Below are 6199 nucleotides of genomic sequence, written 5' to 3' on the forward strand. Positions count from 1 at the left end.
GGAGGGAGCTGTAGTACAATTTGAATAACAGTGACTGTATAAAAACTACATCAAACATGTTGAGGTTTATTTTTCCATTTCAAATTACTCCTGGCAGTTTACCTCTGAAGAATTGTGCCCATAAACCATTACTACAGCATAGTTGGTGTAACCATGAGCAGTCATCCCCCTCAATTCAGAAGAGTATCTCAAATGGCAGCTTCTGCGAGACATTTCTAGTCGGAATGAATTAACACATTTAAACAAATTACGTCATAGCTAAAATGAGGATTTGTGCAAGGTGAGTCGTCTTTGCCTCCCTCCCCCCTTCCCAAGCCTTATGTGAAATGACACACACACAGTAGTGCAACATTAAGGTAATATCGACATGGAAGATGGCCACGTAGAAATGAGAATTATGGAAATCTTATAATTAAATTTCAACAGAAAAGGATCATGTAACTTGGAACATATCATACCTACACTAAACAAGAAGAGTTTTGAATGAAAGTCTTCATGCAAGATGGGGCTCCACCCTGCAATACATACAAGGTTTCAGATGTTGAATGATCAGCAAACATTTCCAACTCACCTGACCAGCATGGTCTACAGATCCCACCAGTGTTGATATTAAGATTATTGTCTTCTACGTATTCCCGAACATGTATATTCAGAAAAATATTAGAATTAAGTACAAGGGTTTTTGTTAATGATATTTAGGATCAGGTAGATGGTAGGGCAGTGGGCTCTTGCCTTGTCCTAACACTAGCATACTTATTACTATTTCACTGTAAAAGGCAATGATTGGCCAGTTGTACAAATGAATTCAAAGTTCAAACCTTTGTGTTACAAAAGATACGTTGATGGCACTTTTGTATTATTTCACGAAAAGTATCTCCAGGTTCTGATGTTAGTGTCTTTCACAAACACATCTTTATGTATTATATTTATAGTTTATTATAGTTATAAAAGTGTTATAACATTATTTTAAACATAACCTTCTCAAGCTTTTAACAACTTAAGTACATAAAATTTGTAGTAACTTAAGTTGAACATGAGTTATCAAACATTAATAAATTCGTTGAAAAGAAGGATTTTCTTATTATGAAAGAAACTAAATAATATTAACAATACTCATATAGTTGATAACATTACTCTTTCATGTCTGGGTAGTAAATCGTTGTTATTAAGGTCTAAAATTGTTAACTTGTTTAAAATAAGGTTTACCCTTAGATACACCATAGATGTCTTCTCTGTTTGAAAGGCTATATTGAGTCCACTACAGAGTGTCTTTGGCAAATGGTTATAGAACATTGAGCAAAAGGCCTCGTCAGCACTAAATATAACAAATATAGAGTGGTTGGCATATATTACATATTTTTCTTTGTTTTCACTCATATGTTCCCAGGATCGTACTTCTTCCATGTATAACAACTCACCTGTTTTCTAACATAATATGAGGTGTGAGGTTAACAGTTTGACCTTGTATTCAAGGGAACAGATGAAAGAATTTATAGCCTGAAATAAACATCAAAATTACAGATGCCTAGTGCGGATAGCCCTTGAAAAACCTGCAGAATTAAAAAACATATAAATGAAAATCACTGTCTGGCGATATCTAATTACCTAACATTTCAAATGTAATGACTAAACAAGAAAAGAAAATTGGTAATGATTAGGTTTCTGACCGAATTTTAGTGATATCGGCGAAAGAGTGTTAAATTTATCTGAAATAGACTTCTATGACGTCATGGCCAATACGTGATCTAGTCGTTAATGACTCGAGTGGATCGAAAAGTCGGAAATTCAAGACGTGATGCCACTGAACGCGCTTCACACTTATAGCTATGAATGATATATAAAAGTAACGGTCATTATCTTTCGTCAATTCAAAGAGTTGAACGAAGCTCTTTGGAGACGAATACTGCCGGCTGTATTCCTTTCTTGTGGTTCAAAATTATAGACTACCATACCCGAATCTTGATGTAGCTTTAGTTTACATGTCAATAAGTGCTCCAACAGCCCATTGTAGTCAACAAATATGCTTTACGAAGACATTTTTAACTACGATAACATGATCACATTACATCGTTTAAAAATAAACCAAAAATTCAATTCACTCTCACGCTTTTTTAAACAGTCTGTGAGACATGAATATTTTATTCCCAAACAAAGTTTTAGGGGATTTTTTTAAATTTCCGAATAGAGATTTGAACTCTTTGCAATATCTGGATACTTCACTGCCTACCAGAGGGACAGAATTTGACCTAGGTTCGAAGCAATGGTATAGTAAAACCCATAATCTCATCCAAAATCCCACACAAAACACGGTAATGGCCTCGCGTATTGTGCAATACTAGTTCTATAAAGCTGCTTTCACGAGTTCTGACAAATAGAGATGGCCGAGGAAGCTTGCTTGTTACCGCTGTAAGTGCTTGAACACGAACACTTTGACTATGTTGTGCAAGAGGAACACAGTCTGGCCAAACACTATTGAGAGGTGAGTTCTTTTGACAGTGATTTATTTTAAGGCCAACAGATCGATCCCTTTATTGGAGTACTTTTTTTTATTATTCTAGTTTGAATACCGGAAACCGTGAAACTTTTGGTAGCCCACCTGATTCCAAGAATTCTATGTCCTTAGTTCGCAGCCTGGGTGTTAAAATAATGAACGTAAAAATAAAACTAAGCAGGTAATTTAAAGGATGAATGAGTATGACTAAATGTTAAACTTGCGGATCTGAGGTTCGCGCCTCATTACCACACACACAAAACTTGCTCCCCACTTTGGAGCCATGGAGTGACGGTCAAATCCCACTATACAATCTGAAAAGAGTTGGCTGTAGGTGATTTTGACCAACTGCCTTCCCTCTAGTCAATCATTTCAAAATTAAGGACATAAGCACACATAGCTTTGGTATAGTTTGGCGCGAAATTCGATAAAATAATGTCAGAGATACATTTTAGCAAACGTGTACATAACGTACTGAAAAATGCTCTTCCATGAAGTCAACCCATCACAATAAAAGGATACCTTTATCTCAACACGTCAGCCTAACTAGATATTCCTGGGTATTCTTATGACGTCATCGTACTAGAGAAAGGTTTTGTTTTGTTTTTAATTAAAGTTTCCTGCGCTAAATAATGTCAAACCTGAAAAGTTTTGAGTTTGGCAATTAATAAAAATGTGTACTCTGATTCAAGAAATGATTCTGAGTTTAAAAATGCATATAGTGATCCAGCAAAAATTAAAGAGTACGTTATTATTTATCAATCAGTTGCAGTGTTTAGAAAATAATGTTGGACCAACAAATTCCTCCGATCATCCACTTATATACCTGAAAATCCCACTGCAGGATGGTGTAGTGGTCTCGCCCAGCATCAATGTCTAGAACATCTTCAAATACTCGATCAAAACAGTTGTTTTCCAGCCCATAGTTTCAGAAAGTAGCAGATTTTCTAGGGTAAAACCATTTTCCCCACCGATGAGAGCCAGCCACGAATTGGATGCTGGAGTCCTTTGATACGGAGTCTACGGGCATTCATACCAAACATACCTCATTCGAAAGGTTTCAAGAAGAAAATTCAGAAACCTCTGTTTCTCTTAGCTGGTGGTTGGAAAACTAACTTTTGAAAACATATTAGAAATAATTGTACATTTTCATGTTGAGTTCGAAAAGCTAGGAATTTATTACGTGTTTAATGTAGTAATTAGAACATTCTACAATATTTTTACAGTTTGCAGTTTTGTGCTATAAGAAGCTAGGAGTTTGTTACGTGTTTATTGTAATAACTAGAACATTCTACAATATTTTACAGTCTGTAGTTTTTGTGCTATAAGAAGCTAGGAGTTTGTTACGTGTTTATTGTAATAACTAGAACATTCTACAATATTTTACAGTCTGTAGTTTTTGTGCTATAAGAAGCTAGGAGTTTGTTACGTGTTTATTGTAATAACTAGAACATTCTACAATATTTTACAGTTTGTAGTTTTTGTGCTATAAAATATTCCTATCAACGTTGTTGAACCAGGTCATTTCGTTATTGTTTGTTTGTAATTAAGCACAAAGCTACAAAGTGGGCTATCTGTGCTCTGCCCACCACGGGTATGAAAACCCGGAGTCTAGCGTTGTAAGTCCGCAGACATGCCGCTGTGCCACTGGGGGGCTGATGTGATTATATTCTGCATCTTCAGTTCTGAAATTAACTACGACACATTGGATAACGTCCTTAATCTTTATCCACGTGTTTATCGCCTAGCTTGTAGAATCCTATACAAGACGATATTAAAGCTTTCTCGTCGTGTAGCTGTGACGTCATATCTTCTCATGCCTGATTGATTGGAACTGAAATCCAATTATCTTCGATCTTCCGATTAAAAACATATTACATATGTATGTATTGCTTTTATATATTGTGTGACAATCAATTGAAAGTGACAAAAACGTCAAAGGAAATGCGGTTTTAAACATACCACAGGGGTTGCACCAGCGAGCGCGGTAGAATTTTAAAACATCGCATGTCCTGGAGCGCTAAAATAATTTCCTTCGTGTAATTATTACATACAAATATATAAATTACCGAAAAATGAAATCATTGACGAACAAGATTGCCAGAAATTACAGTATGTTTGTGGCCCAAAGTTAACTGAAAACCAGCCTAAAAGTAGCCCAACAAACATTATCATCCTAATTGTTCACTCAGCTATTTGGATGGCTTAAGAGACTGATCAACTATTATACCAAGATCCTTTTCTTTTATGACACTGTTAAGGTTATTCCAAATCAATTTATACATATAATTCAAATTATGATAACCCACATACATTATCTTGCATTTATTAGTAATTAAAAATAATTTGCCATTTAAATGCCCATCTCACTAAATGATCTAAATCCTTTTGTAAAGCAACAGCATCCTCTTTACAGCTAGCAACACCAAATACCTTAATATCATCAGCAAATTTAAGTAATTTAGTTGACCATTCCTTCATCTATGTCATTGATGTAAATTAGAAAGAACAAAGGTCCTAAGACTGAGCCCTGAGGTACCCCACTTGTAACATTAATCCAATTTGACTGAACTCCATTTATAACAACCCGCTGCTTTCTTCCATCTATCCACTCTTCTATCCAATTTGCTAACCTATCCCCCACACCTGTAGAGATATTTTTTACAAGCCTTTTATGTGGCACCTTGTCAAATGCTTTCTGAAAATGTAGATACACCAGATCTACACCCTTATCCTCATCTACATAAGCAGTAATCTTTCCAAAGAATGTTAAAAAAATTGTAAGGCAAGATTTTTTCTTAGTAAAACCGTGTTGACTGTCCAATAACATTCTAAACATTGTTAAATGACTTTGCAAAGCATCTTTTATCAGACTTTCCAAAACTTTTCCCACAACTGATGTAAGTTTAATAGACCTATAATTATTGGGACAATTTTTATTACCTCCCTTGAAAAGAGGGGTGAGATTAGCTAACTTCCAATCCTTTGGCACCTGCCCACTATTCAAGGACTTACAAAAAATAGTCGCAAGTGGCTCACATATCCAGAATTAATGCAGTCATCATGTTCTAGCTTTTTCCCATCTATCAACTGTTCAAGATGTTGAATCCTGCTCAAATCTTCATTAGTAAAAACTGAACAAAGGCAGAATTTAATAATCCAGCCATCTCATAATCATCAGATACAATCCTTCCTTTATCATCCCTCAAGGGGTCATACCCCATACTAACATTTCGTTTACCCTTAATGTATTTAATGAAATCCTTACTGTTAATTTTTACATTTTCAGCCAACCGTTTCTCATACATTCTTTTTGATGTCCTAATTTCCTGTTTCACCAACTTTCTTGACCTTCTATAATCTTCTAAACCTCCCGTCATACCAGTCAATTTAAATTTATTAAACTTGTTATGCTTTTCTTTAATTTTATCTCTTATACCCTTTGTGAGCCAACCTGATTTTTTACTTGCAGCTGCCATTTTCTTTCTATAAGGAATATGTTTGTCTTGAATATTTAAATTTTTACCTTACAAATTTTCCACATTTGATCAGTGTCTCCAAATAACTCAGCTACCCAATTCACAACAGATAATTCTTGTCGCATCCTTTCAAAATTTGCTTTTTTTGAAATTTATAACCAAAATATCATTATTACTTATCTCCAGGGCCCTGCATGGCCAGGTGGTTAGGGCGCTCGACTCGCAATCT

Source organism: Limulus polyphemus, unplaced genomic scaffold, assembly GCF_000517525.1.
Source record: "Limulus polyphemus unplaced genomic scaffold, Limulus_polyphemus-2.1.2 Scaffold27, whole genome shotgun sequence".
In the NCBI taxonomy this organism is placed as follows: Eukaryota; Metazoa; Arthropoda; class Merostomata; order Xiphosura; family Limulidae; genus Limulus; species Limulus polyphemus.